This window comes from Scyliorhinus torazame, chromosome 18, assembly GCF_047496885.1.
Source record: "Scyliorhinus torazame isolate Kashiwa2021f chromosome 18, sScyTor2.1, whole genome shotgun sequence".
Lineage (NCBI taxonomy): Eukaryota > Metazoa > Chordata > Chondrichthyes > Carcharhiniformes > Scyliorhinidae > Scyliorhinus > Scyliorhinus torazame.
This window is the reverse complement of record NC_092724.1, coordinates 57,673,834-57,683,929: the sequence shown is the minus strand read 5'-3', so window position 1 is coordinate 57,683,929 and position 10,096 is coordinate 57,673,834. Positions and strand designations below refer to the sequence as shown.

The following is a 10,096-nucleotide window of genomic DNA, read 5'->3' as shown; positions in this document are numbered from 1 at the left end:
CGTCTTTTTCGGTTGTGGCGTGAGACCCACGCAGACGCGGGGAGAGTGTGCAAACTTCACCGCTTAGCTGGACAGTGACCTGGGGCCGGGATCGAACCCAGGTCCTCAGCGCTGTGAGGCAGCAGTGCTAACCACTGCACCACCCTGCCGCCCACCATTATGGTTATTAATGAGGCAGTCCATAGTTGACTGGTTTACCTTGTTATTTTTTGTTTCAGTCACAACCCTGAAGAAACCCAACCCAACCTTCACACCCAATGATCATTAGAAGATTGTGATCTATTCCCAATTTCTCACATCATTTGTATACATGGAAACCTTGTTCTCCTCACATCTGGACCATTTGTTGGGGTTAGGGATGGGAAGGAGCAAACAAACTGACAGGCACAACTATTTTCTGCACAGGATTCTCTTTATTAGAAGATATGCTCAGTGACAGTCATGATCAGTTAGATGCTGTTGACATAATAAACTAACTCCATGAATTCAGCTCTATTGCTGAGCAAGCAACCCAACTGAACTGAAATTCCTGATTGGAGCTAAGTAACTAGTCACTTTTACCCTGGTGTAGCCTCTTGTAATGGGAAACACTGAGGAAAATATGCCTTAGGTACAAACAAGTCAATAGATACAGCAGAGTCACACAAAGCAAAACAGAAACACAAAATGCAGCAGGTACCAAGGGTGGAGGCAGATAGTTATGTTGGAGATTTGGAGAATCAACATTCTTTCTCTATTCAGGCATCATATGGTTAAATCTTCCATCTATTTAACAGCCGGATTGAGAGGCGGTTGCGGTTGCTTTTGAAGCTGCTCCTTGTTGAACTGTACAGGAGTACACCTTCCCACTGCTCCAATCTCTGCCAGGGACTGCCAGGTAGCTGCTGAGACTGAAGCTGTTGTCCGGGTTCCGCGATGCCACGCTGGTTTGGACATCACATGTTCGTCGGGCTCCCATCGACTGTCCAGCTGACCGCAGCAAAGCCCATGGACAGTTTGCTGACCAGGCAAACTAACGTGCCGGCTCCTTTAGTGGATATCTCATCGGCTGAAGGTCCGAGCAGTTTTACTGAAGGGTCAGGGAGTTGCTGAGCTGCAATCAGAACCAGAGAAACAATCTTAGTATAAAGTTAGAGAAAAACCTAGGATAATTTCAGAGTTTAATAGAAGTAGTTTTGAAATGTTGTAGCTTTCCATAGAGGGCCCCAGAAGTTTGTTAACCTGTGAGTATTACCTGGGTTCATACTTTGCCAAACAGAAAGTGCTAATTTTGATGTAAAAGTTGTTGTTTTAGGATCCTCCTGCTAACTCTGTGGATTAGAGCATCGCTCACTGTGGGCAGCACAGTGGTCAGCACAGTTGCTTCACAGCTCCAGAATCCCAGGTTCGATTCCCAGCTTGGGTCACTGTCTGTGATGAGTCTGCACGTTCTATCCTGTGTCTGCGTGGGTTTCCTCCGGGTGCTCCGGTTTCCTCCCACAGTCCAAAGATGTGCAGGTTAGGTGGATTGGCCATGCTAAATTTGCCTTAGCGAAGGTGGGGTTACTGGTTTACGGGATAAGGGTGGAGGAGTGGCTTAAGTGGGGTGTTCTTTCGAAGAGCCGGTGCAGACTTGATGGGACAAATGGCCTCCTTCTGTACTGTAAATTCTATGATTCACCTCGATCTCAGTATCCCTGATTAGGGAGAGAACAGATTCCAGATCCCACTTCTCACCAAAAAGCCCAGTGCTCTCTACCCGATGAGCCATGCAGCTTGACACTGAGTCATTAGTTGGGAGACAAAGGGCAGAATTTAACTCATTCGGCAGAGTCTTGCCTGCCAGCTGGAAAGCCAGCGACAGCAACCTATTGGCTCCTTCGAGGAGGACCTTCCATATTAAGTGCCAATCAGGTGCTCATGGTCAGATGTGGGCCTTCCCAAGATGGACCCCGGGCAGAACTTATGCCCCCAAAATTGCCAGACAGAGGATAGTAGCTGCGCATTGCTGTTCTGCCACTGGTAACTATTGGCAATGTACCCACCAGAGGCCCAGTGAACTACCCAGGTAACAGGTTAGTGAGGGCAGATGGGGGTCAGAGGGTGGCCCTCATGAGAGAAGGTGGTGAGGGGGAACGGAGACAAGGGCAGGGTGCAACTATTAGCAGACCCCCCCTCCATCCCATTACCAAGTCCCTAAATCCAGGGTTTGCTTTTTGGAATTCCTGCATGACAACTGCCCTGCCCACCATTGGTCCAGTCCCAGCAGCACTAGGATGAAAACCCCGAGTGTGTATAAAATGCTCACTTCAGGGCCTCAATTGCGACAGGCGGCAGGAAGGTCAATGAGCCTTTCCACCCAGGTCTTAACCAGGGTAGAGAAAGGGAGCTGGCAGTGCTCACCCAGCACGTACCCGATTATATGGCCCCCAACTACAAATTCAGGAAAGGCATTAAATATCATCGCGTAGTCAGTATAAACTTTTACCATAACGGCAATATACCCACACCCTGTCTTACCAGCTACACATTCCTCTTTTCCCCTTCACCACTTCCCATATCTATAATGCCCCTGCCATGGGAGGGATAAAAATATCTCAAACCTCTCTCCAGCACCAAAGCTCTACAGACCAGTGAGTGATAGGTTGATGAATGGTCTGTCATGATGTTCCAAATGACACATACATTAGACCTGCGTTGGGAGAGGTGACTAAAAAAACTAATACCCCTTTCCTAGTTGATACCCAGTGACAGTTTTGTCTGCTCTCATCCTGTTCACTCGAAGGGTGAGAAATTCTGGGTGTGAAGTGAGGACAGGACTTGACTATTAACAAGTGACTGACTCACCGTCACGCACTGTCTCGGTTAATCAGGGAGGAGTAATCAATTGGGATGTGATAAGGGGGCTCACGATTCCCATGGACTTGTGTCTAGGAGAATGGGTAGGATGATTCTCAATATCCAAGTGCACAAAGTTAAGAATAGAAGATGGCAAAGTGTTTTCTGAAAGACAGAAAGACTATCAAGTACTGAATGACGCAAGGTGGTGTACATAATGCAGCAACATGAAACCATCGGCTGCTCAGTGTCGGCATGACAACCCAGAACAGTTCACAGTGAGCAAATGGTGAGGGGCTTAGATCCAAGATGTGAGCACCAGGGACACGGGTTCGATTCCGGCTTGGGTCACTGTCTGTGTGGAGTCTGCACGTTCTCCCTGTGTCTGCGATGGTTTTCTCTGGGTGTTCCGGTTTCCTCCCACAAGTCCCGAAAGACGTGCTTGTTAGGTGAATTGGACGTTCTGAATTCTCCCTCTGTGTACCCGAACAGGCGCCAGAATGTGGCGACTAGGGGATTTTCACAGTAACTTCATTGCAATGTTAATGTAAGCCTACTTGCGGCATTAATTTAAAAATTATTATGTGCCACCACGAGAATCACAGTAACAAGACTCAAAAGAGCCACAATGAGGTCAGTGGATGGCAATGAAGGGAAGAGGAAGAGAGAGGAATGGGAGAATGGTGCCCATTTGGATGTGAGCTGGAAGGAAAGTTGCAGCATGAGGCTGTGAAGGGGAGAGAGGGTGACAGAGTGGGTGGTGTTTAATGGGATGCAATGCTTTGAGATGGAGAGTTGGTGTGATGGTGCCAGAGGGGGTCGAAGGCCTCTCAATTGGGGCAGGAAATCGAGATTGAATGTGGGTGAGAGTGGCCATTGGGGAATTGATGGTCTGTTTGAACTCCAAATGTCATTTTGTCTTTCTCGGTTTTGAAAACAAAAATCAATTGCTAAGTTTGAAAGTGTTTGGAATTAACCAGAGCACAACCATTTGATAAACATTCAAAATGGAGTTGGGGGGTGGGGGGTGGGGGGCTGCTGTGAAATACCTACACCTGATGGAATTCACTGGTTCAAGAAGGTGGTGCCCAGGGGCAATTAAGGATGGACAACAAATACTGGCCTTGTCTGGGACATTGAGAATGCCCACTTTAAAATTGCTCTCCCATGGGTGGCTGTTCCTTCACTTTCCAAGATCCTAAACTCTGCAATTCTCTCCCTAATTCTCTCTTTCTCACTTTCCTCCTTTCAGACTTTCCTCAAAACTGCTTCAAACTAAGCTTTGTCCACATGATATAAATTCTCCTAATGAGACATTGTGTCATAGTTTGTTTTACTATGCGCCTGTGAAATGCCTGGGTGTGTTTTATTACAGCAGAGGCACGGCATAAAAAAAGTGTTGGGTAGCAGAACCATTGGTTAAGGAGAAGGGAAAACAGAAACACTGGCATTGTCTTAACAGTTACAAAAGCGACGTAGAAACTGGAACAAAAACAGAAATGCTGACAAAACTCAGCTGGTATGGCAGCATATGTGAAGAGGTGAACAGAGTTAATGCTTTGAGTTCGATATGTCAGGAGAAACTGGTAGATTGGCATGGAGTCCTGAGAGGGAGTGGGGTAGCAGGAAGTGTGGCTGGGATGTCTGTGAGAGGCAGTGGGTTTATGGTGGATAAAGGTCGATCACTGACATTGCAAAATGGAGACAGAGAAATTAAGTATGGATGAGTGAACTATGGACGAGGGAAAGGGAGGAAATTGAAAGCAAAGTTGATCAAATTTTCTCGTTCATCAGTGGAGTGGGAAGGAGCACATAGACAGTCCTGAACATGCTGGAAAAACAAGTGAGGGATTGGCGCGGACTACAGCAATATGGAATCTGGAAGTGTGTCAAGATCAACACTTCAGTGGAATATTAAGTGCGAATGGTAGCAGTCTTATTTTCCCCTGAAAAGTGTTCAGATTGATACGATAGACCCCACTGCCCCAGTGACCTGGTCAATAATCCTTAAAACAATGCTAACAAAATGTACTTTTGACTGATAATTGGTTGCTGCATTTAGTTGCATATCAATGAGTCCTTTAAAAATAACGCGAAAGACTTCAGGACATTAAAGTTGTTGCACAAATGCAATATTTTACTTTTAGATTTAAATCATTCTCGTGCACACAATAGTGAAAACATTTCAGAATTGTGAAACAAAATAGAACAATAATGAGGGAGAATTAGAATTTATCCCTTTCTCCAGGACCGCCCTTCACTAAGGTTTGAGAAAATATGCACAACATATAGATCAAAGATCGATCTACACCAACTGTTTGAAAAAGTCAATCAATTTTCATAGGAAATGTTGGAAAGATAATGTAAAATGTGTTCTCTTATTAACTAAAACAGTGGTAATATGGAGAAACACCAGTGTCGGAAACAGCACAAACTGACACATCCAGGACCGATATCAAGAAACGGTGATAATGAAAGTAACTGTTTCATCGAGATTAAACATGTAATCAGCAATTTCACAGTACAATTAAATTTAACCAGTAGGTGCGAAGAAATAACTGAGTTTGAATTATTAATTAATTTCTAAATGTTCAAATTGATTCAGCTAGTTTCTTCAGGAAAGAATTTCCAGCCACTTACCTGCCACAAAGAGTTTGGTCCCTTGGCCAAACACCCACACAGTGTGATGGTCTAGGGTTCAGTCCATACAGTTATCCCGGATCCTGGAATCAGACTGAAAACACGCTCAGATTCTCCAGTCCAGCTTTATTCAGGCTTCCTGTATTCCCAGAGTTCCTGCTGGTGAGGAACAATAAGGAATAAACTCACAGCAACATCCACACACTGATCGTAAAATATCATCAACACTTAATACTGGGCAGTGAGATTCAGAATGTTATCAAAAATTAAATGATAATAATTAGAAAATATTGTATTAAGGACAAAATTAAAGTGATTTTATGTCATGTAAAATATTAGAATGTTCTAACGGTTACAAAAATATTGATTGTATATAATTTGCAGTTCCCACTTTTTGTTTTACCTTCTGTCACTGTGACACATAAGCACTGCTCGAGGAAACCCACGTTCCACAGTAATAGACGGCAGCATCATTCACCTCCACGTTCTTCATGATTAACTGGTAAATACTGTGGTCACTGTTGGCACTGGATGTAAATCGGTTGCTGCTAAACCCAGTGCCATAGCCAGGGTCATTCCACGTGTAGCGAAAGCTGAGAACCCATTGAGGAGCTTCTCCTGGTGTCTGTTTGTACCAGCTCACAGTATTACTATCACGGATTCCAGTGTTGCAGACCAGTGTGGCCGTGTTTCCCGGTGTCACAGTCAGGTCTGGAGGCTGAGTCAGAGTCTGAGACTGTCCATCTGTAAAAGAGCAGAGATTAAACATTATAAATTGACTGTTTAAAAGTGATTCCAAGATCTCCATCTGCTGCTGCGGGAGGAGCAGAGTTCAGTGTTTGTACTTACAGCCCAGCCACAGCGCCAGAGAGCAGAAAAAACACAACATCCGCATCATTTCTTCCAGTAAGCTTGCTGCCTCCTTCAGCGAGTGTATCTGTGCCAGACTGTGGCAGCAGCTGCCCATTGAACCCAGTTATAGAGCCATTCAGACCAGGAAGGAACCCCATGCAAATTAGAGAATTCACATTCACCAATCAGAGCAAGGGTCTGAAACCCCTCCCAATCAGAGTCAGAGATTCAGATTGATGTTGTGACACCTCAGTCCAGTTAGAGACTGAATTACATTTTAAACAAAATACTTTCTTGTCTGATATTTCTAATTTCCCTTCTAAGTTTGCCTGCTTCTTCTGTTCAAGGCTGGAGTTTAAACTGCAGTTCACAATCAAAATCAAGAACCCTCTGCTCTATCGCATTCTGGTACAACACTCTCAGCTTGTGATTCTCTCATTAATAGCTACCTTCTCAACTGGATTTCTGTGATACGTTTCTATATACAGTACCGAAACAATGCCCGTTACTGTAGCTTCTTACCACAGAAGGCACGTGAAACATTCTCCATACAAACTCCTCACCAAAAGACTTTTTGACTTACTGTATGACACCTACACTAATGTGTTGATGAACTCTATGAGTTAGTGTTTAGACAGTCTTGCTGTGTGTGCATATTGTCACTGCTTCCAGTGAATGAACATGGTCAAGAGGAAAGAGGTTGAAGTAAAATTGGTTATGATGAAAGGTTACAACCTAAAACGGTAACTTTGTTTCTCTCTCCCTCGATGCTGCCAGACCTGCTGAATAGTTCCAGCATTTTCTGTTTTTATTTCAGTTTTCCATCTTCTATCTTCCATTTTGCTTTTGGTATAATTAGTCACCTATGTACTAACTTTATAGCGACTATCATATTTAGCTATCAATCAGCAGTTAAATATATTCTACAAACTGAAAAATAAATCCTATATCTGAGTATCTGCTACGATCTATAGCAGAGCACTTAGAAAACAGTGGCAGGATCAGATAGAGTCGGCATGGATTTATGATGGGGAAATCTTACTTGACAAATCTACTGGAATTCTTTGAGGATGTTACTAGTAGAATTGATGAAGGGGAACCAATTTATTCGGACTTTTAGAATGCTTTCGACAAAGTCTCACATACGAGATTAGCGTGTAAAATTAAAGCACATCGGATTAGGGGTTGTGTATTGAGATGGATAGAAAACTGGTTGGCAGACAGGAAACAAAGAGGAGGAGCTAATGGGTCTTTTTCCAAATGGCAGGCAGTGACTAGTGGGGTACCGCAGGGATCTGTGCTGGGTCCCCAGCTATTAACAATTTAAATGACGGAACTAAATTTAATACCTCCAAATTTGCAGATGACTCAGAGTTGGGTGGGAGGGTGAGCTGTGAGGTGGATGCAGAGATCCTTCAGTGTGAATGGACAAGTTGAGTGAGTGGGGAAATAAATGGCAGATTCAGTATAATTTGGATAAATACAAGATTATCCACTTTAGTGGCAGGGTTTCCTTTGCTGGCGAGTCTGTGAACATCTTCCGCAAATGTGGGGCCAGTGCTGACGCAAATGTTTTATAGAAGTCCACCGACGGTTTCCCTGTCTGCATGGAGTTAATGCTCTCCATGACTTCCTCCGTTCTAATGGTGCTTCCAGACCCCGTCTCCTATCTTCCCCCCAGACCCGGAACCAGTCCGTCGAGGAACTTCTTCATTTTCTAATCTCCCTTGTGGGGCTTGGAGGTGTGCAGTTCTTGGTAGAATGTTGCAGCAGCTTTGGAGAAAGTATTGTTGATCTCCCCGTGGGACTCGAACTTCCCAGATGGGGGGCGGAGGCTACCCGGCTGGGGCCTGTTACGAACCAATATAAAGGATAGCCCAAAGCAGGGGCTGGGGTGGTAGTTTTCCCATCGAGGACTGTACTGGGAGTGAGATGTTATCTCAAGCAGAACACTGTAAATAGTTGAATAAACCTTTATTCATTTAATGCTTGCTTCCTCAAATTGCTTAACTGCCGATGAGGGAAAAAGGGAACTCTGGACTCGCCCGTGGAACCGCATGGCCGCCAGAGGTTTGCTGTTCAAGACGTAGCATCGTAACAGTTCAAGGGCTGCTATTCGGAAAGTTGGACGCCTTTGATGCAGGCCTGGAAGACTGGAACCAGTATGAAGTATTTCTTCCAGGCAAACGGGATTTGGGGGAAAACCGTCAGAAAGTTCTCATCCTGACCGTATGCAGGGCCCAGACATTTGAGATCATAAATAGTCTGACTCACCCACTGCACCGGATTCCAAATCCTTTGATGAGCTGGTCGCAGTAGTTTTGGAACACTATGAACCCAAGTCTTTATGCAGTGGTATCATTTCAATAACACGGCCACTCAGAGGAAGCTGTTGGCAGAGTCCAACCTGGATTTGAAATGGGCCATTGAGCTTTCACTATACAGAGAGCACGCGGAGAAAGGCAAGTAGCTGCAGGTGTCCATAGACTATGGCATCTGTAGTTTGGCCAGCCCTTCATTTTGAATTCCCTCTGCATCATAGGACAGCCTGCCTAGACCTCCTTCAAAAAGGCAGTCCCAGCGGCAATTCTGCAGCAAGGTTAGAATCTTGGGAGCTACCACTGACCAGTGGTATACCTCCCCCAAGGATGAAGGGGAGAGCCGGCCACATTGCCAACTGTGTGGTCGGAGAACTCATGATGGTGTGGGCCGCCTATCTCGGTGCAGATCCTACCAGGATCGCTGCGAACCAGGGCCTTACACATTGGCAACTTGGATGAGGAGGACTGTTTAATGCAGCTGAACTGCATCACAGCTCCAAAGGTAGTATTGACCCAGGTCACATTACAGGTAAATGGTCACCCTATGACAATTGAAATGGATACTAGCGCTGCCATCTCCATCATGGACCATTGCACATTTCAGCAACTTTGTGTAGGGATCATGCCGCTGACATTGCGTGACACCAAAGCAAGATTAGCAACCTACACTGGTGAGCCTTTGAAGATCATGGGGCCACCGTGACTCCAGTAATGCACGGGTCGGTCTGCCTTCCTGTGGTCATGTTGCAGGACTGGGGGTAGGCATGTTGTCATGAAACTGGTTAAGAGTCCTCCGTTTTGACTGGCAACACGTTTTTCGGATGAGAACCGGAAATCTGTACGACAAGAACAAAGAACAAAGAACAAAGAAATGTACAGCACAGGAACAGGCCCTTCGGCCCTCCAAGCCCGTGCCGACCATGCTGCCCGACTAAACTACAATCTTCTACACTTCCTGGGTCCGTATCTCTCTATTCCCATCCTATTCATGTATTTGTCAAGATGCCCCTTAAATGTCACTATCGTCCCTGCTTCCACCACCTTCTCCGGTAGCGGGTTCCAGGCACCCACTACCCTCTGTGTAAAAAACTTGCCTCGTACATCTACTCTAAACCTTGCCCCTAGCACCTTAAACCGATGCCCCCTAGTAATTGACCCCTCTACCCTGGGGAAAAGCCTCTGACTATCCACTCTGTCTATGCCCCTCATAATTTTGTAGACCTCTATCAGGTCCTCAACCTCCGTCGTTCCAGTAAGAACAAACCGAGTTTATTCAACCGCTCCTCATAGCTAATGCCCTCCATACCAGGCAACATTCTGGTAAATCTCTTCTGCACCCTCTCTAAAGCCTCCACATCCTTCTGGTAGTGTGGCAAACAGAATTGAACACTATACTCCAAGTGTGGCCTAACTAAGGTTCTATACAGCTGCAACATGACTTGCCAATTCTTATACTCAATGCCCCG

The 10,096-nt window shown here is 45.4% G+C and overlaps 1 pseudogene; it reads right to left on the bottom strand.

Moving 5' to 3' along the window:
• Nucleotides 1-393: 393 nt before the first annotated feature.
• On the bottom strand, nucleotides 394-6,404 carry LOC140395228 (immunoglobulin lambda-1 light chain-like; annotated as a pseudogene).
• Nucleotides 6,405-10,096: the final 3,692 nt, after the last annotated feature.